The 24,684-nt window shown below is 36.5% G+C and overlaps 7 non-coding genes across 7 annotated transcripts; 5 read left to right on the forward strand and 2 right to left on the reverse strand.

Moving 5' to 3' along the window:
• Positions 1–5,791: 5,791 nt before the first annotated feature.
• On the reverse strand, positions 5,792–5,863 carry Trnaa-ugc (transfer RNA alanine (anticodon UGC)). Its single transcript has one exon. It is a non-coding gene; the product is annotated as a tRNA-Ala (tRNA).
• A 557-nt stretch (positions 5,864–6,420) lies between these two features.
• On the reverse strand, positions 6,421–6,492 carry Trnaa-ugc (transfer RNA alanine (anticodon UGC)). The gene has a single exon. It is a non-coding gene; the product is annotated as a tRNA-Ala (tRNA).
• Positions 6,493–14,069: 7,577 nt separating this feature from the next.
• On the forward strand, positions 14,070–14,141 carry Trnaa-ugc (transfer RNA alanine (anticodon UGC)). Its single transcript has one exon. It is a non-coding gene; the product is annotated as a tRNA-Ala (tRNA).
• Positions 14,142–14,207: 66 nt separating this feature from the next.
• On the forward strand, positions 14,208–14,279 carry Trnaa-ugc (transfer RNA alanine (anticodon UGC)). The gene has a single exon. It is a non-coding gene; the product is annotated as a tRNA-Ala (tRNA).
• Positions 14,280–15,448: 1,169 nt separating this feature from the next.
• Trnaa-ugc (transfer RNA alanine (anticodon UGC)) lies at positions 15,449–15,520 on the forward strand. The gene has a single exon. It is a non-coding gene; the product is annotated as a tRNA-Ala (tRNA).
• A 543-nt stretch (positions 15,521–16,063) lies between these two features.
• Trnaa-ugc (transfer RNA alanine (anticodon UGC)) lies at positions 16,064–16,135 on the forward strand. Its single transcript has one exon. It is a non-coding gene; the product is annotated as a tRNA-Ala (tRNA).
• Positions 16,136–16,933: 798 nt separating this feature from the next.
• Trnaa-ugc (transfer RNA alanine (anticodon UGC)) lies at positions 16,934–17,005 on the forward strand. Its single transcript has one exon. It is a non-coding gene; the product is annotated as a tRNA-Ala (tRNA).
• The last annotated feature ends 7,679 nt before the right edge of the window (positions 17,006–24,684 follow it).

Raw genomic sequence — 24,684 nt, forward strand, 5'->3', positions numbered from 1 at the left:
CGGCTCGCGGCGCGCGGCCGAGATATCGCAAGTCTAGTATTTTTAAATATTCAAAATATAACGTACAACGTTACATCTTTTTTTTTTGCTTTTTAGTGTTATGGGAAGTCGGTTTAATTTTTGAATATTGGGATATTTAAGTAGCTAAATGTAAAAAAAATAGTGCCAAGAACAGAAGCCGCGAGCGAAGCGAGCGCGAAAATTTTTGAGTTTTGGGACCCTTCGACTTCTGCAGCAAATGCTTGTCCTGTGTTGCTACGTGAAAAGTATGTGTTGCGAGAGTAAGCAGGTGTTTTGATTTAGCTAATCGTTGTTTGAGGAGAAATGAATAATATTATTTATTTTTTTTAATTATTTGTATGTTATTTGTAAGTATGTGTATTTAGTATCCAATTTTGTTATTCTTTATTTGTCCTATATCATGTCTTTTTAAGTTATTAATGCACCTGCCATGTTATCTCTGCATCACCCTAAGGTTGACTAGTGAGAATGCCTATGGCATTAAGTCCGCCTTTGTAATTTTAGGATTGCATAAAGTTAAATAAATAAATGCTCAAGTTAAACAAATTAATAAAATTTTATTTTTACTACAGTTTATATTTAAAAAATCACAAAAATTAAAATGATCTGATGCTTGCGACTTTTCTTAAGACTAAAATCTTTAATTAAAGCAGAATAATCGAATGAATGAGCAACGTCATTTTTGATCGAAAGAATAGCAAGGGCTGAAAGTCGATCTTGTGTCATCGAATTCCTTAAACATATTTTAATAATTTTAGGCCTCAAAAACTGCTTTTTCTATATTATTATTTTATTATTCGAATTGTAAGGACTATTTCTATAGTTTATCAATTAATTTTTTTTCTTATATACCTATGTATATTTCAGCACCGAGATAATCAGGGCCGTCTTTAGCTCATGTAGCGCCCGGGTACAATCATGACCCAAGAGCCCCCTATGTATTGAAAGATTGTGACTTGAGTAGTTCGGACGTCTTAAGAAAGTTCATACGGAAACTAGGAGGTATTTTTTTGTTAATAAAAGGACTTAAAAGCGGCGCTACCTTCTAGGTCCGGCTAAAAAATGATGAAAAAAAACAAAACAAGTGGAAAGTAAAGCACCCGCGAGCGTAAAAATGTTTTGAGGTTTAGGTCACTAAAGCGCCTTAACTTGTATAACAAACAACAGTGCAAGGTGAAGTCGCGAGCGTAGCGAGCGTGAAAATTTTTGAGTTTTGAAAGTCAATAAATGCAATTTTTTTTTCTTGGATCAGATATATATTTTTTAATTATAATTTTTTTATATTAGTGTGGGTTGTAGCGCGAGGCCCCCCCAAGCGCGAGGCCCTGTGCGATGGCACAGTTCGCACACCCCTAGGGCCGCCACTGATAACAGCCACATAAGCCGATCGGTAAAATTTAAGTTATGCATGTTCATATGCAGGGATCTTGTTTTTGGATGGGTAACTGACCATAAATAATACAGAAATTCTTTCAATCCGCGACCTCATATATTGGCATAACACAAGATATTTCAAACAATAATCTACCAAAACTTCACAACCCAACCAAGTTAATATTTCCCAATCTCCCAAAATAATATCAAAGAGGCTTCTAAATCTCGCTTATACATATACCTACCATGCTATATGTACACCCTGTAATTCAGCGCGAGCCGCGCACGTAGGCGCACGTGACCAGCATACTGCACAACTTGCGTTGATCACTGTACCCCCTACATATTGAACGGAAGCTAAGGTTTTCGGAGCTGATCTTAATATTGTGATGTGGAAGAATATTAATGTTGATCCTGTGAGGAGATTAGGAGACAGGAAATGTGTATATTATGGTTGTTTTCAAGAAATCAGTTTACAGACTTTCAGGCCACATAAGATTTCTAAGGGCTGTATAGATACTTATTTAAAGCTCGTCTAAACTGAAATCATCGAACTCATAGTCAGATACAGAGACTGTTCCGATTCCGGGTGTAGAAGTGTTATCGAGCTCCTCAATTCCAACATTTAGTCTGAACTTATGCCTTATGCCTGAATGTGCTTGAATCAGGTTGACCCCCGCCTCTGTTCATAAAGTACCTATGTACTTATTTTTAACACATTGAACAGATAAAATGTGCATACGTGTATGGCTACTTAGGTTGTACCTACACACTAAAATTTAAGTACAGTGACGCCCAAAATATACTGTTACATTTACAAAGTTTCAGTCAGTAATAGTTCCAAACCATCAACAATTGATTCACTCATTTCACTCCACAGCAAAGCAAAATTTCATCAGGAAAACTCCGAAATAGGCAAAAACATATTATTTTCGTGTAAAGTGAACGCGTAGGGCCGTATAGATGGCGCCACGTAGCTACTACGTGACTCGAATGTTGGCAGTAGGCGCGGTGATTAGTAATGAAAAACTTTCTGACGAAGGAAGCTGGGTTTTATATGCCGTTTATTATAAAATGGCTATTTTTATAACAGTATTAATGGGGTATTAGGAAAGTTGTTTAAAAGGTATGATAATTGCGTTGTGCGTACTTAAAATATTCTCGTTAGTTTTTCTTAAAAAATAGCTATGACAACCTGCGTGTAAAACTTACACCTTGTCAAAAACATCCAACTTTAACAAGATTGTCTTATAGTCTATGTGTTGCCGTAGATACATACCCATACAAAAATAAATGAAAACTTTTTTCGATTAGATTGTCCCTGCTTTATTTTACTAAAAATACAAACAAAAGGGGGTTTGGTTGGCCTTCTCTGTGTCCCACATTGGGGCTAAGGCCACTTCTCTCAGAGAAGTTATGAGCGTTAATCACCACGCTTGCTCAATGCGGGTTGGTGATTTCAGACATACGTCCAGGTTTCCTCAACGATGTTTTCCTTCACCGTCAATCGATGGTGTCTAAGATAACCTTAGAAAGTACATATGATATCGAGAATATCACATTGGTACTTGCGTAGACTCGATCCCGGGACTTGGGCCTCGGGAATCGGACTTTATAAGAAACAAGCCACCACGACTATGATTGAGGGCTGCAAATAAGGGTTTACCTTTGAATTTTGGGTCTTTATATAGGTGGTATAGGGGTAGGTTTAACAAGTTTTGTGACCACAAAACAAGTATGTATTATACATGTCTTTCTTAAACCTGAATTGCCATCCAGACCTCTATATTTATAATAGACTGATAATTTAAAGAAAGGGGGTAGTTTTTAGTGAAGATGTAAGATGTATACTTAACTGGTCTTACTGTGTGTTATTTTTTTTCGTGGGAGTGTAAAGTTCCTAAGTAGGTTTCAAAATTTAAAAATAATCATTGGTTAGTACATATTTCGGTGTTACAATAAAAGACAAAAACCTTCCTTCTTTAAACTGAATTTTCAACCTTTTCCCATACCTAGCCTTTCCTACCAAGTCTAGAACACAAACATATTCAGAAAGCCATTAATTTCCCATAAACTGTACTGTATCTAGTATAAACAAGCAGTAGGTCGGTTTTGTATGCTCAGCCAAGTTTATGGGGTCTACGCGATACTTCAACGGACATAAACCGTCGGCCGTCGGCGGGCACGCTCCGGGATCGATCCGGCTACGTGACGGGACGGAGACGTGGTGTTACGGGTGTAACGTAGCTATGCAGTTAGCCTTATTTCTGTTGTGTTGGATTTTTGGATGTTAGGATTGTTGGGCTGTATAGAATAAGCGGTAATGCAGTTTTGATTATTGAAATTGATTGCGTATGTTTTTTGACTCGCATTTTTTTTACTGTAAACTTTTCAGTCGCTTGAATAACTTACTGATGACTTATTTTTTATGCTCCTTACTTATAGCTGTATAGGTACGACCCCAACATGATTGGGAAAAAGCTCGGAGGATGATGATGATGACTTATAGCTCTATACTGCTAGTACCTATGTAGCAGACTCAGAAAATAACACCTAAAACCACGTAATTAGACCTAAAAAACCCCATAAAAATTACAAAATTTTCCCATAAAATTAAACATCGCAAAACTAAGCTAAATAGTCAAAAACTCTTGCAAGTCGACTTTCAGGTTAAAACCCCATAATGCAGGTGTTACTATGCGCCCCGCGTGCTCAGGTGCGGGGGGAGGGAGGAGGCCAGGGGGGAGGGAAGCACCTATTTTTTATTTCATTACCACCCCCCGGTAAGTAGGTGATAGTGTATTTTGTATAGATCTTGTTGTAGGTGAAGGATGTTTTTTGAAAATGAGAGTATCGATCTTTACTGTGAAAATCAGAATTTTAATTATTCTCTTGTATGTTGGGACCAGCTGGGTTTTTGAAAATTATCATCATACTTTTTATCTTTAGTCGTTACAACCACCTGTGACGTATTAAGGTTTTGAAGTAGCTTCGGAGCTTTTCGGAGCTCAAACAAACAAAATGTTTTATCATAAGTTTTTATAATATGTAGAAAAGATCTCAAGCCCCCATGATTACAGTTACTAGACTTATTACTTGTCTATATTTTTAATTTCCAAAAACATTTCGCAACAAGAATTCACTTAAACCAACAATACAAAGACACATTCTTTGCGACATTGCAATCTTATTTTACCATACAATATGGACAGCAAAAAATGGCGTGACTAAGGCCTGACCACAAATTGTTTTTGCCCAAAAGTGGGCAGTTTTTGTGGGAGTGATATTAAAAAAGCGACACAGTAAGTGCCATACGATTGAGGTGACATGTGTGTGGACAATGCGTGGTGGCCGTGAAGTCAGCGGGATAAGAGCGATTTTGTGATGTTGGATAATGTTGCTGTATTGTTATCACAAATAATTATTTTTAGGTAGGTATATTATTTATGTTGGAAATAACATTACGTGAACACGGCACACACATAAAATAGAAATGAAAATAAAATAAACTAACTATAACTAGGTAAATATAGCCCTAAAAACACGTTACCGTCACATACATAGTCGATTTGCTCATATTTACTTATGAATATCTTTAAGATTTCATGAATTAACCAGAATCACTGAATTTTTAGTATGTGGAACGATTTCTTAATTTTATTTTAGTGTAAGCTATGTCTATCAGCGGTTTCACGTAATTACCCGACATCCATGGAAACTACTCCGTGCACCCAGATAAAAATATCCTATAGTCTTTCCAGATGAATGGACTGATTAGCACTTCAATAATTATGTAGTTCCTTTGTCTGATTAGCGCTTTGAAGAAAGAAAACTAGGCAGCCTTGAATATTAGTTCGATCATAAGCGAGCGAAATCAAAACCGCTGTTCTCACAGCCCTCACTAATGGCGTACAACAAAGCAGGGAGGTAAGTCGTACGGCCGGACTTAAGAGTCGCATCGTAAATCATACGGCTAATCCGACCCGTGGCCTATGATAAATAGTGTAGTATTGATTCAGAGAAACACTGTAATAGTGGACATTTGTTGTTGCTTGTGATTTTGTATGTGTTTAATAAGTTGGAAATTAAAACACAACATCGATACTATAGGCTCAGATTACAGCGCTGTCACACTAGCTGATTTTCTGATCGTTCTTTCTCTGGTTCCTTGCGTTTGTTGCTCAAGCTAAATCTACGTGCTGAAAATGCTGTTATCCCTTTGCTTACCATGTTATGACCGGTTAAGAATTTGATATTATGCAGCTCAGTATCAGTTTTCCATCTAACGCATGCTTATCTGACCTCGGTATCGGCATAGTAGAAGTTATGGTAAAATTGCTCACACCTAAAAGATAACACACTAGCTCAATAATTAATAATTAATACCAATAAAAATTGGAGATGCCGGGGATCGAACCCGGGGCCTTTCACATGCAAAGCGAACGCTCTACCACTGAGCTACATCCCCACATATTAATAGATTCAAATAAAATACAAAGGTTTATGAGGTATCCATTCTATCCAGCTGTTTAAGCAAATAAAAACAATTGATAGATTTATGGTAATGTTTCTATAATAAATATAAAGAGAAATATAGTATTCTAGTTAAAAAAAATCGTAACTATGCATATCAAAAATCCGAGATATCCAGGTGTAGGTAATCTTCTAGTTTTTATACTGAACCGCGTAGACCACAGTTAAGAAAAAAAAATTGCGCATTATGGAACATTTTACAAACAACGGTTTTCTTTACAATTTAACTATAATATAGTATAGTATGGACATATTATGTCCTTTCTGGTAGAAATAGATCTATTGATAAAGTAAGGACTGATTTTTCGCCCGCGTTCAGAGTACATATATGAACGGTCTACACACTGTAGGTAGACTATAATAAATTAGTGAAACATGAAGGTATGTTGAAATTCAAGGCAGTTGTTCTTGAGTATAAACACTTCTGATCCAACTTCACTCCTGATCGAGCTTCAATCAAGCTAATTAAGATACATAAAGCAATAAATAATTTGGAGATGCCGGGGATCGAACCCGGGGCCTTTCACATGCAAAGCGAACGCTCTACCACTGAGCTACATCCCCTATGATTAGAAAATCTAATAAAAGTAACTGATGGTTCCCAATATTTAGCACAGCTGTACAAATAAACGATTTTTATTCAAATACATTTTTCGAGACGGATGTTCTGTCATATCTAGGTGTGTGAAATACTACAAAAAAAAATATTCCGAAACCACACGGATAAAATAGAAAGCTACCCTATAATCTTCCTTGATAAATTGGCTATCTAACATTGAAAGAATATTTCGGAATAGTCGTTGTTAAGTTTAGCTTAAAGCAACGCATACAATTTTTGTTACTGATGATTGATCGTTAAGCAATTTCATTCATTAACCGTTGTTCAGAACAATTCCAGATTAAAACAAAGAAAAAATCCCGTTATTCCAAGAACGGATAATCCTCTCTTAAAAAATGTTTCTCGAACAAAAAAACAACCGATCGAATTCCCTAAACCGAACGAAATCCAATCTCGAAAATGGCTATAAATAAAAATGCTACAATGAGACGTTCGACAATTGGCATGTTCGTCAAACGCGCTTAATAAGTTTCTACTTACTTGTTCATCATCACTAGAGTTTTTATAACTTAGACATGATCATCTTCCAAAGAAACCTACACCTTAACTCTTCAGCAGTAAAGTCCAATCTCCCTTGTGGGAAATCTGCTGAAAATTTCAACATCTTACAAGGTGATTTCAATCTTATATGTGGTGTCCCAAGGTTGGTTTTGGTTTGAATAAGGTTGACATCAAAGGGCTGATCGAGTGGAGAAACGGCTTCTTATGTGTAGTTCCGACTCACTTATTTTGTCCATACTAAGACAATGTATGCTGTGAATTCGCGGTTCGGCGGTAAAAACTTACGGCTGATGTAGGGTTGGTAGAACTTGAACATAATAATAGTTTTAAAAGCTGCTTGTGTATTAATATATCATAGCATTACTTAGCTCTCTTTTTCAGATGTCGTTCCCTCATGATTGAGGATCGTGATCACTGCTAGATAATTATCTGCAATTTGTACCGATTATGTGTCTGCCTTAGCTTCCTACTTAAATATGTTGTTCCGAACTGTAGAAGCTGGGTCTCTTCTCATCTTCTGTGATCTGTCAAACCGGTAGGTGAAGAGCTACGACTGACATTTTCCTCTGTATTACCAACTGCCATGAGTTTAGGTTCTTAATTATAAATGCGAAAGTAACACTGCCTGTCTTTCCAGCTTTAATTAAATAACTACTGAACAGATTGAATTGAAGGCAGATACACAATAAGCCCGGGATTTCATTTTTTTGAAACGGCGTCTCTGTTACATAAAGGGCTTAATAAGCAACATGGTGTAGCCTAGAGCCTGAAGTACCACCCGGTTTACTTTTTATCCGGGAGCGGGAAGTGGTTCCATCGCGGGTGAAAATAATGAAAACAGCTGGTAGTCAAAGACATTTTTATATCAGTAAACTTTTTCCTGATTGTTTTGTGACAGCCCTACAACTAATACCAATAACATAGTGTTGTGTGAGTGAATCCATCATGTATAGCACAGAGCTCTGATGATCTATTGTGTACATTTGTGGCCTTATGGCATCATCTAGTTATCACGGAGATCTAGCAATAAAAAGCACCGTAAATAAATATAATCTTTACTGATATTATAAAGAGGTTCAGTTTGTGATATTATAGGCAATTTTGGACCTCTTAAACTGACTTTTTTCACTACTTACTTTTTTACTACTTTTCCTGTTATTTCCGAGAGATATACCACACAATTCCACACAATTTTTAATCTAAAAACATATTTTTGCAGATCGATTAGGTATTTGGCGGTCGGTGAAATCAATCCTCAAATGTCTGACTGATAACTATAATTCTGTAACTTGTGGGAATTTTTCATACTTTGCGTTTTTTTAGTGAATAAAATACTTCTTGAAAAATTCTAACTATTAAGTAACATCTGTCTGAAAAATAGAACTTCCGCAAACAGGCATAAAATAAAACAAGAATTTATTTGTAGCATTACATAACTTGGATAACTCGTGCGCACACACGCAAAGCGGCGTAAATGAGAAATATTTTAATTGAACATTTAGTTTTTGTATATTTTCACGGTATAACGCCTTGTAAGGCAAATATATTGCTTGGCGGAAAGCTTAAACAAAAAATATTGTAAATAATTGACAGTTTACACAAATAATGGTGATGAGACACCAGGACATTCTTTCAAAATGGTTTTTGTAGTTATTTGCTGTTTTATTTAAGAGGATCCCTGTTGGATTACTGAAAATTCCTGAGTACGTCATAATATCATATTTTGTTTGATAGTATTAGTAAGGCCTAGCATCTTTGGAATTCTCGCTAGGCATTATGAGTTGTGTCAATTGGACTCTTTTAAACGCCAAGCAGCTTCAGCTGAAGCTAACGAGGATAAAATAACCAAATCACTGTCAAAGCGTACCTAAGTACTAGATGATAGCACCTTTTAAATACGAGTATGCAGGTTGGATTCCAGGCACTATCGAAACAGGTCTGTGACCTGCAGTGGGATATCAAAAAGGTTGATGACGATGCTAGTCAAAAACTAAGCATGATCATACTTCAATCTAAGATAAGTTCCCTTATTACCAACCCTGAAAGAAAACTTATTTATTTACACACAAGTTACAAAACAAAAAAAAAACTATTTAAATAGTCATATTTAAATGTCTAATATTCGCGTAAGTGTCAGAAATCAATATAAAAAAAAACTATATTATGCAGAAGAATCATTGACACATCTTAAATAACGGCTTCACTATTCCTAAGCAGAAATATAGCATAACAGCTATTTTCATACATAATTCACATTTAATTAGTAAGAACAGGCTGTAAAGGTTTATCGCGCGACCATTTGCAAAGCGATTGAAATAAATCGGACGATAAAACGCGCGTTTTTGTCGCATGTCGTGTCGTTAGTCAGACTTTTATGGACTAAGTGCAAGTTGAGGCTTGAGATGGCGTGAAAAAAGGATGCGATTTGTTGGGAGGATTATTTATTATTTTCGCAATAGTATAGCTAATGTAATAAAATAGTATTCTTAATGATACAGTTACAGTTACAGTTACAGCCTTTTTATCGTCCCACTGCTGGGCACAGGCCTCCTCTCACGCGGAGAAGGATTGAGCATTAATCACCACGCTTGCTCAATGCGGGTTGGTGATTTCAGACTATATAGTCCAGGTTTCCTCAAGATGTTTTCCTTCACCTTTTAATCAGCCTTTGGTGTCTAAGATATACTTAGAAAGTACATACAAACTTAGAAAACTTGCATTGGTACTTGCCTGACCTGGATTCGAACCTGCGCCCTCATACTCGAGAGGTTGGTTCTTTGCCCACTAGGCCACCACGACTTTCCTATACGTATATTCTTAATGATACATCCCACACTTAATTAATTTGAGTTATACTTTAACACGTTTTGATTTCGAACGAGAATACATCGCCTCAGTAGGTCTTTGCAAAGGTTGCTTATATCTCTACATATTTATAGGGAACGTTCAAAGGTTCCGATTCAAAAGTGAGAGATTTTTAGTAGCAAACTAGTTAGAATTCTCCTCAAAAAAACCCAGTGAGCAAATATCGAAATATCCCAACATATTTGACACCTAGCTCCACAGGTCCCCATACGGCCCGGTCGACATTTCTGCTCATTGTTCCACTTTTTATCGATACAAAGGCACCGATGAATCGGACTGCCGAGCATTCGAGAGATCCTACATCGATCCTATATCGAACCAATGGAATGAAAACACATTGTCATATACATTGTAATTGTATATAATTGGTATTTCTTAAGAACAATGACGCCAAATTACTCTTTGACTCAAATAATCGCGTTATTTTTTTTAGTTGTGTTCATTGCAAGCCGGCTTTGATAAACGCCGATTGTTTTGCGGTGGTGAATCGATTATTTTGTATCGATGTATGAAATGTCAGTGAACATGTACCGATGGTTATTTTAAGGTAGGTATAAACAAAAAGTGTTGTGTGAATTCTCGTGTAAAGTGGTAATTTTGATCTGATAGCGTCATTTGGTTTTGTTTGTGCGAGTTTAATTCGTAATTCTTTGACGAAGGCGTTGAATTAGTAAACTTTGAGAAAAAATGTGGTATCGTTTCTCTTACATATCCTACTTATGTGAACATTCCATTTGTTAACTTCGTGTCCAAAAAAAAACGCACAGAAATCCTTTGAAATATTTATTGTAAAATGTATTAATAACTCAAATATGAGGTCCACACACCTCCCCACTTTCTAAACTTAATAGGCAAATGTAATCATAGCCACATAAATAATAATAATTAATCAATCATTTGATGTCTAAACGCTGCACAGCAATCTGAATCATAGCTTGATCATAGCATCTGTCACTTCAATCATCTACAACGTATTATAATGATTCTATGACCAGTTACCACATACATAGACAGTGGAGTACCGTTTAGCCACTGAATTATGGCCTTGCCCAACATAGGGACCTAACGACTTCCTCTAAAAAGATCTATCTCAAAGTCTATCTTATCGGCGTATCTTAGATCTCTTACGCTCGATCTTTTACCAACTTTACGTTCGATTTAAAATTCAAGTTTTTACTCTCAAGCGGTTTATGTCAGCCCCCTATTCTACTGTGGTTTTTTCCCATTTTATTTGAAGTATTAATGAATAAGAATAAGTTGGAAAAAGTAGCGGTTTTGATTTAATAGTCGTTGTTATCTTTGAGATTGGAGAGATAAAGTGCGGTAGGCGGTGGTACTTGATGTTGTAACTTTATTTATGTATCGGATGACTTTACTTGGTGATTTTTATAGGGGCTTAAGAGGGAGATGGTTATTGTTGATATAGATATGCTGAGTATGTCATATGCTTGGGAATTACTGTAATAATGCTCAACATATCTGAACTTCAGTGTGTAACTTATGATCAGGCAGAAGAATGTCAATGCGAAAGAACAACCTTTTTTGATACAGATATACTTAAATACTTAGCAATCTGTGATATACATAAAAATATTTTGTCAATTTCCAAATAAAACTTCCAACTGGGTTGAGGAGGTCAGAAGCAGTCTATGTAAAACTCTCGAACCTAGCTACATCCGATTAGGTTGGAAGCCTCTCGTACTCGTATCTTTATTAAACTGGCTATAAGGTTATATTACTATTGTTCTTCAATAATTTCCGATTGTGATATTCTGAATATTACAATAATAACCCAATCCTATTAAATGCCTTCAAGACCTAACTCCAAACCAATCTATCAAACTCAGTCGGCAGATACATAGGTTTTTAATTGGCGCATTAATAAGATCTTACTTATCTGATGGGTTTAATTAAACCCTACATTAATTACATTATAATTACGGGCGGACAATGACGCCACCTGTCGATGGAATGCCAAACTAACGATCGATACATCGATCGATCGGTATAAAATGTGCGCAGACGCATCTGAGCTAAATACAGGCCCGATTAAAGTGTCTGGATGCTTTTATAATATCGCGATTTTTTTTCAGACGGGGACATGTTTTTAACTACAGTTTTGTCTTAAAATAGGCTACTTTTTTAATTAAATAATGGACTTAATTAGATTAGCTTTCGTTTAATGAAATGTAATTAATTTCGAACAATTAAGAATATAAAAACGTCTTAATAGGTTGGTATTAAGACGTCTAATTAAAATAAGTTTACTTAATTGTATATTCTTGAATACCTTTCATAATTAATTAAGAGACATCTTATGTAGGTCAACTTGTATATTAAGTGCCTATGCTGGTATGACTCTGAATTACTTTCTGCTGTAGTTTTTGTATTCAAAACTGAAAGTTTCTGCTGTATTTTACTTATTAAGGATCAACAGATGTTTTGCTGATTATCTAAGTTTCCAGTAATTCCCTTCTATATATGACCATATAGACAGGTTTGAACCTAACACCATCACAATTCACTTTTTAATAAATCAGCAGCTCAAAATTAGAATTTAATTTTCTAAAATTAACACTCCAATCGATCAGTGCGAAACACAAACCTAACAACACACAACCCATCGCAAAATCAACCTTACAACCTCACCATACGAACTATAACAACAGCAAATAAAAAATTGCATTAAAAAGTTCTAATATTTTGCACGACGCTAGCAATCATTCAAAAATCACCCTTAAGTTTAGAACTATAGAGATCAAAACAGTAGTAAAGCTAAAACTTGTCGTTCTAAAGTTAAATATTGCATTGGTCGGTTCGCAGGAGCACAATAGAAAGCAACGCCATCTGCCGACGAACGTCGATCATGGCTCGCGCGACGAAAAAATCGCTTCGTCGAGCAGTATTGATACGACATTGACGGATTCGGGGGATCTCGGGTAGGGCTGTCATGGGATAGTAGCTGTGATTTTTGAGTTCAGGATATTTTTGTGGTGGTTTAAAAAAAAAGGCAATTGTTATAGGATGGTTTACGCAAATGATGGTTAGATTACCTACCTAAGCTTAGTTATGTTTGCGTTATTAGGTGTACTTTGCATGAGGCTCTGGGGTGTAGAGATGCGTAGAATATTTTAAGGTTTGTTTATTGATTAGTAGGATTGCCTAGTCTAAAATAATGTAGGATTAAGATATAACAGTTGGTTAACTTTAATGTGATTGCTGTGTATCACTATTCAAGCAACTTTTAAAATCATATGTATGTGCCCTTTAAAGTGTTCATTTAGCTTCAAATCCATCACCAGGCAAGATAAATTCAGACTCAAATATTTCTCCCATCAAAAATGATTGACACTACCTGGCAACCCTAATATAATATACATGGCAGAGACGCCGCCATGACATGTTTACGGGCCAATTATTTGTATGGATTCCGTCGCAATAATGATTTCTTGCGTCCGTCCGTCTGTCCGGCTTGCCGTCCGTCCGTCTGTGCCCCCCGCTTCATATATTCCAACTCCTTTTTATCGACATTTTGAATTTTGATTTTACGCAAGTTTGCTTCAGAGATTTATGGTCGATTTACGTAAATTGTGACGGTTAAAAACGTTCGGTTATGCGTAAGTAGAGCAGCGGTGAATCAATTTGGTTGAGAGATGAGGATTAACTTAGTTTGGCATGCGGTTTTGCTTGAGGGTATCAAGTTGGTCCTTTAAGATCTCCTTAGGACTTAAGAATAACCAATCATGATTTGAGCAATATAATCTACAGGTTCTATTCATTACATTTAAGCTGGTTTAAGAAGCTGGTTTATAAAGATCAGCATGTAACTAAAAGAATGTTATCGGGATTCCAATATACTCGAACATAGTTGATGATGACACAATCGTAAGATCTTGTAACACTTATAAAGTTACTATGGTGATGCTGTATTACAAGTAGTAAACTAAATAATGTAGATGAAGATAAGTGTTATCGACTAAAACATTTGTATAGATGTTACTTATTATGTTATGTTTTGTTTTATCTACTTTGCTAAGTCAATGAAATTAGTGTGTATTGTTGAAATCTCGTAATTAATATTTTCTGTTTATTCAGTTGTTTTTGTATGCTTAGATCATAATTGTTTTGGTCTGCCATTTTAGACCAAGTGATAACAGGGGATGTAGCTCAGTGGTAGAGCGTTCGCTTTGCATGTGAAAGGCCCCGGGTTCGATCCCCGGCATCTCCAATTTTTATTTTGAGTTTTTTTATGTATTTTTTTTCACAGAAGGTTTTATTTTGGCTTCAATACCATGGGGATGTAGCTCAGTGGTAGAGCGTTCGCTTTGCATGTGAAAGGTCCTGGGTTCAATCCCCAGCATCTCCAAACGTTATTTTGAAAATGCAATTATACAGAATTTTTTATTGGTCTCTAGCATTTTGTGGTCACCTTTAACAGGCATCATTCCTTGAGGGTCAGATAGGCAGTTGCTCCTTGCAAAAGCACTGGTACTCAGATGGATCCGGTTAGACTGGAAGCCGACCCCAACATAGTTTTTTTTTTTTTTTTTTTTATTAATAAAGCCTTACCGCAGACTTGAGGGTCCGCGCTTTTATTTACATTTTTTTTTATTTTTATTTAATTATAATTTTTTGCCGTCTTGGCCTCACAACTTATGTCTAGTCTTAAGACTATGTGAGTCCACCGCGTATTTACGTTTTTATTTTAATATTTATATATATATGTATACAGAAATTTTTTATTACTTACACAATACTTACTTAACACTATATTTATGGACTTTGGCAACTTAGTTAAACACGATTTTGGGACAGGAACGGATTGGGGATTGGTCTCATTTCCCGCTAGCGACTAGGGACTTTGCGAGTGCTAGTAGGGCTAACATGACAGTGGAGTCTCGATGTTGCATGGCCGTCTTGAGGTTGTATTCGACGACCGTTTTTATTGGTGCGTCCATCGCTCGCTTTATGAAACGGCCAGTGGCATCGTCGGCGTCATCTGTGTAATAGACGCAGCTAGCCGTATGTCTCGACACTGCCACTACCGCGTGGGGGACGCTGTCATGAATTTGGAGCTTCCTGGACTTAGTGTTTATGATGACGACGCTGTCGTATGTCAGTCCCTGAGCCTCGTGAATGGTTAAGGTACGCGACCCTTCACCGGACCCGTATCCCTGGCTAATAAGAGAAGATTTCTCTTCTTGCGTATGAACCAAGAATAGGGTGTTCTGGGCGGTGGTCGGTATTTGCGCTCCCGTAAAACCCTTCAAGCTCAGGGAATGAACATGAGACAGCGACGTTTTAGAGGAGTATATACCTGAGTATATCTCGCTGAGTGCGAAGGCCACATCCATCGGGTTACGGGACCCCAACATAGTTGGAAAAGGCTCGGGAGATGACATGATGAGGCACGAAATAAGGGCTTATGTAACTTCATTATGGTATTAGAAAAAATATTACTCCATTTGTGTGTATACAGATGTTATGTAGTTAAATTGAAATAAATAGAACATTGTATTGGAAACATCATCATATGGGGATGTAGCTCAGTGGTAGAGCGTTCGCTTTGCATGTGAAAGGCCCCGGGTTCGATCCCCGGCATCTCCAATTTTAATGTTTGATTGAAATAGATACTAATTGGCTTATTATACTCGTTTACTCGGGTGCCAACTGGATGGGATCAGACAGATGATGACTTGGATAGCCTGCCTCCATAAGTAACTTTAAGCGTATTATTTAAGTTACTGTTAAGGATACTATCAATTTACTTAACTTCAGCCCATTTAAACCCTTTGCGGGTAGGCAGAAGTCAGGAACTACAACCAGTTTTATCAAGTGTTATTGGGTTGCCCAGGTCATATAAACAGTAACTCCAAGTAAAACACTGGTAATCAGCTACCTGTGGCTAGACTAGAAGTCGAACTCAACATAGTTTAAGAATGCTACCCAGATAATAATGATTTTGCCAAAGGGACACCCATCTATGTGTAGGGAATTTGGTTGGCTGTCATGATCTTAATTAAAAACTGGTGTTACGTGGAAATAATGTAAACAATTAGTATTTCGTAATCAGTGGATCACAGTTTATTTGCACAGCTGGAGACTTGAAATCAGTGAAATTAGTAGGACTGATTAGAAAACCTGACAACAGGGGATGTAGCTCAGTGGTAGAGCGTTCGCTTTGCATGTGAAAGGCCCCGGGTTCGATCCCCGGCATCTCCAAATTATTTATTACTACAAAGCATACGAAATTAGCTTGATTGACGTGTGGACTGAAGTAGAATGGTAACTTCATTGCAGGCTTTTCTGTAATCTTAAGCCACATTAAATCGATTTAGCGGCAGCGTAAAAGGCAAGGGCAGAATTTGAGAATAATAGTAGGGTCACACTATATTTAAAAGACCATGAACTCAAGGTCTAATTACTCTGTTCATATTTTTATGTTCGAAAAAGACACTAGCTAATACAGTACAGCTTTCAATTGCATATCAAGGAGTCTCCATTTAGGCATAGGAATAAAAGTTACATACCTACCTGGACTATATGGTATTTATATTTTTGTCCCCTTTGAATTTAAGTAGTGGAGTTATATTTCTTAACAGATGTATATATGTATAGCTAGTTAGTTACAAATGTCCATCATTTCCTCCTAGGGTTATACTCATCAGATAATTATTTAAGGTAGTGAAGTCCTTAGTCATTAACAATCGATAGATGGCTTTATAGCCTAGAGTATTAGCGCATACTTTATGAAGCTCTTGACAATTTATTTCGCCAGCGGTTTCACCCCCGTTCCGAGGTAACTGCTTCCCGTAGCTGGATGATGACAAATCTCTCTATGTCCTTCTCCAGGGTCTAAGCTACCTCCTCGCTAATTTTCAGATTAATCGGACCAGCCCACGCGTAATGCTGCGACCAAGGGATATAGGGATTAATTTTCATATATAGAGAAGATTATTTACACAGCTGAATAGAACAGAACCTCGAAAGACCAGTGTATTTTATTTATTTCTATCACACGGGGATGTAGCTCAGTGGTAGAGCGTTCGCTTTGCATGTGAAAGGCCCCGGGTTCGATCCCCGGCATCTCCAATCTATCATTTTTATTAAATTGATATAGTTAAAGGGATGAAAGGGATTAAGCTCTTTTCTTAAGGAATAATGGCTTTAGTAGTGGCCTGAAGGTGCTCTGTTTCTCAATTTCCAGTGTATGAACAAAAAAAAATAAAGCATCTTGGATACCATTCGCTAATGTTAGGCAAATGCGTCATGAAGGAATTTACTCTAGAAAATGGTTTAGAGTTTGTTTGATCACGGTGATCTCTACTTATAAAGGAAGGCTATAGGCAACTTTTTAAACCACTTTCTGGTCGGGTGCGTTAAATAGTTTACACCGTCGCGAAACCGAAACTTGTAACTTTGTAAATATACATACTTTACAGCTAAGATATAAATTGACGAGAAATTAAAAAAAAAAAAAACAGAAATTACAAAACACCTTAAAACTCCCATCACTTCCCGAACACAAAAGTACCAAGCTACCAGGACAGCATAAGACGTAGGAATTAGAGGTACAATGCTCGCAAGGAGGCCCGGCGCTTTGGTACCCGGGTCACGCGCCTCTATCGATCCGCCGAGGCGTCTGAAACGTGGCCGTGTTTAGAGCCTTTATTTTACGAAAATGTTGGCTTTTTGTGCGTGGAAATTAGTGGGGAAATAGCTGCGTGTAGCTTTCTTTTGGTAGCGGTAGCACTGTGGGAATCTTCTTTGGGGCACCCGGATAAAAATTCTCTCTCCAGTCTCTCAGTCTTCTCTTCAGTCTTCTTCGATTACGCTATCAAACACTGAAAGTTTTTTTTTTCAAATTGGGCCAGCAGTTCTAGACAGTAACTTCTAGTAAAGAAACTCTATAAACTCGATATTATTATAAAAAGATAAGCTAACTACTTAACGTTAACAATAAAATTGCTTCGTCCAACCTCGCTTGGTTGGTTTCATAAAACTGTTCATCAGGCTCCTCGTTTCTCCATAGTACCTACCTATAGAACAATACTACTCCTTGATATTCTTTTACCTCCTATTTCGGCTCCCTCTCATCCTCCGAGCCTTTTCCCAATCATGTTGGGGTCGGCTTCCAGTCTAACCGGATTCAGCTGAGTACCAGTGCTTTACAAGGAGCGACTGCCTATCTGAAATATCATAATTCGGTTTCGGCTCCCTCTGAAATATCACAATTTTTGATTAAGTCCTGCAGGCAAAGAAATGTTATCCACAATTTATTTGAAAAAAACTGAAGTTATGATGAATATCATTATCAAAAAAATAACCTCAACAAGAACATTCCAAAACTGACATCCTACTCTAAAAGAAGTTCCAATAACTTTAAAACCTCCACTTTGTACTACAAAACAAAACAGAACCTACACATGGGTACGAAGCCTGCAGTTTTCAGGATAACGCCGAGCCTTCGAGGCTCCATTTCCTCAAGCCATCGATCGACCAATACGCTGCCTGCATACGAAGTACTCAATCTTCTACCAACACCCTACACTTTAAAATAAACCTTATAACTGTGAGTGTAAGGTGGTATTTGGGTTGGTGTGATGTGACCAAGGATTGGACCTTCGGAGACCAGTCAAGGACGCATGTAAGGTTTGCCGTAGTCTAATAAGGAGGTTGGTTATGTGTGAATGATATTGACAGGCTAATTAATTTGTTTGGTCAATGGGTTGAACTGTAAAGTCTTATTATTTGAATAATTTCAATCCTAAATGACTGATGATAATATAATTTAAGGTGTCACGGCGAAAATTGTATCAGGAGAAGTTGATATTTCGAACACAAAAAAACAACGTAGCTACTTGAAGAGGACTTTGAGAATCAAACCATTTAACGCTCATAAAAAAAAATACAAGTATTGTATTATATTTATCAAAAAGTTATTTTTAACATAGTAAAATTCAATCGTAGAAACTGTTACATTGAAGACACTAGACAAAATATGGAAACATACTTGTTTCTATTTCATATGAATTAAATTACTTCATTTTAATGGTCAAACAAGCCTGAAAAACCTGTCATTCAATACAAAACTGTTTAGATTTTGACGAACGTGACAATTTCCGAGTCGGTCTTCCGAAGACGGGCGAACACGTAGCACACGTACCGGCTTACGTGACCTTCAACGCACTGCTAACTGAGACTAAAAATAGTATTAGATATTTTTTAAATTTTACTATAAAATTGGCAATTATAGAGGGTTTTAAGAGGTTATTTATATAAAGAATGATATTTTTGAGGTCATAAATAATGTTAGAAAACTTATGTAGTGTTATTTCCAATGTTTCCTTTCTCTAAACAGCCAAAATAAGCCTACAAACCACAATATATCAATAAGAATTGAAAACATTATCTAGCTACGTAACTTCGTAGCGCTACGCCGTAGCAGCTACGCTCATAAAACAGGCATATTCTATAACGTTCAAAACTAATTTATTAGCATCAGTGACCCAGAATGCCCCGTTAGCACCACGCCTTCCCGCCAATCGCCGCGCCCCACGCCTCGCGAGCCCCTCAACCAGCCAATCAGAGCGCGCCGTTCGAAATTTAAAACGTCACTGTAGACGTATACCCGTTTCTGTCACTCTCGGTCCGTTCGCACCTCGGTTCGGACGTTTTTTTACTTGGATAATGTTTTATTTGTATGTAAAATGTAATTTGTTTTTTATTGTTGAAATTTTTTACAGACATGCTTTTTTTCACGACGTCCATCATTACAAATTAGTATAAGTTTCGTAATTGATGGCTATTAAAAAGCTTCAATTAAAGTACCTTTCATTAAAACTAGGGTTATATTTTGCTGTTTTATCGTGATCTTATAAAATTAGTGTAGATGTCCTTTACGATAATATGTAAATTAATAAAAAATATCTAGCCACTGTGCGCCTAGTTATTAAAGTTTAAATTATTTTATGAGGTGAATAAATCATTTTTCTGTCACTACACATCTTTTATATTATTTATAGCTTAATTAATTTTTGTAATACAGAAAAGCTGTTAAGGGGTATATAACCTTTTTAGTAAAGGGGGTCTGTGACGTCATCTTAAGGTACTAAATCAGAATTACAACCTTTTAAGGTGACAATCTCCAATATACATAGACCCCTGTATGTTAAGAACTGTATTCGATAATGTTCTATGATGATAGGTCTTGCTAAATTGGTCGGTGCCCCCCATACTTGTGAAAATGAGTTTTATAAAAAATATATGTTAAGTAGTTGAGTGGATGCATAGTCAGGGATGAAAGGGGTGGAATAGTGTTATGTTTTTTACTTAGACTTGTTTTGCTTGGTGAGAAAATATGAAAAAATAACATAATATTTGCACTGTGGTGTAACTTGTTAAGATTTGAAAAAATATTATTTAGTTCATGTTTTTTTGTTTATTTTACCTGGCTTTCTATTAATTCTTAATCCTTGTTTGAACTGACCATTTGCTGTACCTTTTTGTGTTCAAGGTAAAGTATCAAATTAAATTAAATTGAACAAAAATTTACCATTGCCGTAAAAAAAAAACTTTAATTAGATTATAGTTATCAAACAATTAATTTCCTCACTAAAGAAAATTGCCCAATAAATGCCGTTCCAATTTCAAAAAACTAATTACTCGCCAATTAGGTACCCGAAAAAAAACAGCAAAGACAAAGCCGTCTCAATAACTCGTACAACATTGGCACAAAGTCAAAACACCGTTACAGCTTACTCACACCTCTGCCATTTCTGTCTGCAATTATTATCGCAATAACCAATTAATTTTGACCCCACATCATTCACAATCACCCCCCTATGACACCCGGTTCGTTAAACAAAGGAGGGGGTCAAACAGCTCAAGTTAAACTGGCACTATCTTATAGCTACGACAGTTAGAAACGTCAAAACATTTAAAGTTCACAGGTTAGAATGTAAAGCGTGAGAATATTTCTTTTACTTACTTTTATTTTTTATGTTACGGTATACGCAATATTTGTACTTTGTCGCCGGGTTTAAGTAGTTTATGCGTAATGAGGAACGCGCTTAGTCATCACTCTTAAGCGTTTTCTTACGTAGCTTAAAAATAACTCATAACTATTTAAATGTTAGAATTAAAAGACGAGTAATCTCGCCAAAAAAATAGAATAAGTCGCTTAATATTTTATGAAAAAATCTAATAGTCATTATACCTGAACAAAATTAGAACGTTATGTTTAAAAATAGAACTAAGTCGTCATTTGTTTTTTTCATAGGGCACAGGTTAAAAGCATTTATGCTAGTTTCAGAGGTTTTATTATGTTACCTTTGTACCTGAGAATACGTGTGAGCCTGTTAGGTATTAACCGACTAGAAAAGGGGAGGTACCTACTAGAAGGTTCTGGTTGTCTGAATATTTTTGAAATATAAGTTTCAGAAATATTTTTGGTGAAACAATTGCTCATTTTAATGTTTCCTCCTAATGATGTTTAAATTAACGCCTAATTAAAATCCCAAACCCCATCCCATATCCGAAAAACAAAAAAAAACCTCTTTTTTCGCACACCTAACATTCATCCCGTAATTGGGCACACCCCATAACAGCGGGACTAGAGACGTGCCACGCTCCCGCGTCACGTAAGCCTAACCCAATTACAACGACGTGACGTTCGGATATTCGACAGCACGCTCCGAGCCGAGGCGGGCTTGTTTCGTATGCCCGTCGTATGGCCGGGCCGGTTCGCGCACACATCCACCGCACGCCGTATAGTTTTGATACCAGATCTTCAATGACCGCTGGACCGACAGACCCGGCACACGTGTTTTTACCTCCGGCGACGTATTACCAAAATGCATGTAAATAGTGACGCATGCAACCGCGCGTGTATCCGATCGTGTTTTAGCGCGCGGGAAAAGTTTGGCAGTTGACATTCGCGCGCTTTGACTTTTTGTTTTTTCTTTTTTTTTTGCGTGTTCTGTGCGGCTGCGGTAGGCCGTTTATGAGTGACTGTGGTAGTACTGAAAAGTGAAAAGTGGATTTAACTAGAATTGTGTTGTTGAGCCGTTGAATTATTTGTGAATTTGTGATAAATTTCCGTTTTGGATATATTAATAAATTCGGTAATTATCGACACCTCCAGTTAATGCAACTGTTTTTTAATTCGCAATGAGGCAGAATGCGTGCATACCTTAGCCTAAAAATTAACACTACGGAATTTTCCTCTACAAATTTTCAACTAATCACAAATTACTTTTAACTACTTAACATCATAAAAATCACTAGAACCGTCTCTTGCGCATGTCCAATACAAACAGCTGTTATTACTTAACAAACATAGAAACCTGTTAATCTCAGATCCCTTGAGGTTAACAAAATATTAACGCAATATTTAGGCTCTGTGTACACAGTGGTCTCTAATAGGTGAAGATTTGACAGAAAACAATCGCGGCGTGTACGCACAATGTCAATATATCGAATGTTCTGTGTGTACATAATGTGGGAATTTCTAGTGGTGTTGTATGGGAATTTGATTGTAAGATAATTTATAGATTACGGTTTTTATAGGAATATTCTTTTGGTTATTTCTTTACGAGAAAAATGATTTCAGGCTTAACCGCTATGGAGATTATTCTATTAGGTATTAGTATATCTTATCTGTTTGACTTAAATGATACTTACCTACTCAGTAACCTTAATCTCTTTAATATTTTAGTAAAAATATCCTCTGTTTCGCCGCTTCATAATTACTATTACAATTTATTTCCAGCTAATTTTATATATTTAACCTTAAGAATACTTTGATCCACCATTAATTTTATTCCTGAAAAAGATTGAAGCATTTTCTTCTGCAAAACAAAATCGGACAGTACAAACTTCATTCTTAGTCAAACGTTTCTTAAAATTCCTTTTTACACTTTCCTGCTCTTTAAATATATCTTTCATTGCATCCATTTCCTAGTATCTGAGTTGATTAGTTTGTTATCCTTCACATTAGGGCCCCGACATAGCCCAGCGGCCCGCGGGCCCCCTGCGGACGCGCCCCAGGTACCCCTAGATCAAGCCTCAGTGCGCAGTTTTTGCTTTGTTAACGGACAAATCGTTGCGTGAAAGTAGTGGGATTTGTAGGTTTGTAGAGATTAAGTAGATGTTAGTATACGTAGGTAAACTGGTATAAATAGGCAGGTAGTCAATATGTAGGTAATTCCTTATGCTTGAAAGTAGCGTAGTTAAAGCAATACTGCATCTATCCTATAGTTTCAAATCTGGTTTTTCTAACCTGCGATGCGTGATATTTGTGTAAATTATTTTTATATATTAGGCGTTATTTTTCTTGTGCTTATTTACTTATAATATTACCTATAGTAATTAATTAATTCACGCAACAGATTGTGAAAATTATCTTACCTGCATTTTGTGCTCAATTGCAAGAGCAAGAGCAAAATGTGCAAGAGAAGTAACAAATTGTTAAAGTTATTGTTTTTTTTTGTTTAATACCGTGACGTGGTTTAGAATTGTCATATTATGTTGCGAAAAAGTAATGGCTGTGATGAAGGAAATATGAGAAGACACGAAATATGTATAATACGCAAGAACAAGACTTGTTGATCCAACTCCAAAATTAAATTAAGATAAGGACAGAAAGATGATGATGATGACTTCATACCATTCCATTATACCATTTCAATTAATTTTCGCAATAGGTATATAAATATGTGCTTCATAAGCTCTTAGATGTATTACTTATCCACATAAGATACCTAATGAAATACTTATTAACTCATTGTTATAATATACCCCAAGTGTACCTCAAACACATACCTACATAAGTATAATAGTAGGTACAACTCAGTCACGTACCAAACCGAAGGTGTTAGGTTCAGAGTTCAATTCCGTGCAAGTAAAAAGTAATGGTAGGTTTCTAGCATCATTATCTAATTCTTGAAATTTTCGTTCTTTTGTTGTAAGTGTTAGATTTTGTAGAGGATTAATATTGGCGTTAGAAATGGTAGGTACAAGGATTTCCGTAGTTTTAAATAGTTATTTTAATATTAGTGTTTGAGTGTTTTTTGAGCACTAGTTTTCAAGTGAAGGATAATCAACCACTTCTATTTATCTTTAGATATCTGATTCTGATGACTAACTAATATAATTTCATCATCAGTATCCTTCTGCACTTATTCCAATATTCAGTTTATGTAAGCGCAGCATGTCTTTCGTATTTTTCTGTTTGACATCATCTCACAGGTAACATTATTCCCAGCCCTATCGTCTTTAACACAGTTCAACCATTCGTTTCTTTGGTGGTTCTTTTCATTTAGGCGTTCATACTTTAAAGCGCCATACACTGTCGGCCGATACTTGGTCCAATAGGTCGCTGAAAGTACCTATATTTTGAAGTGAACATGAATGTAATCAAACTTTTGGTCGGTTCGGTACCGGTCGGATAACTGTACGTTGTAATATGCGCACTGCCATTCATCACTGTACTGACGCATAAGCCCGATCAAACTATCGGTCGACTAAAAGTTTGCAGTGTTCAGGGGCTCTAAGCACTTCCTCATGACAGTACCTAATCATCGAATTTAAATAAGTCAATGCCTTCTGCGAATTAAGCGATTTGTTGCTAAGCATTTTATCTTTCTACCAAAAACTTTAATTCAATTAGATTACCATATCCAAATAAGTTTTTCTCACACCCACAAACGTCACGAAAATTCCTAGGCTCAGCATACAAACGTCATTTTATATATTTGCCGAAGATAGAC

Source organism: Helicoverpa armigera, chromosome 23 (assembly GCF_030705265.1).
Source record: "Helicoverpa armigera isolate CAAS_96S chromosome 23, ASM3070526v1, whole genome shotgun sequence".
NCBI lineage: Eukaryota > Metazoa > Arthropoda > Insecta > Lepidoptera > Noctuidae > Helicoverpa > Helicoverpa armigera.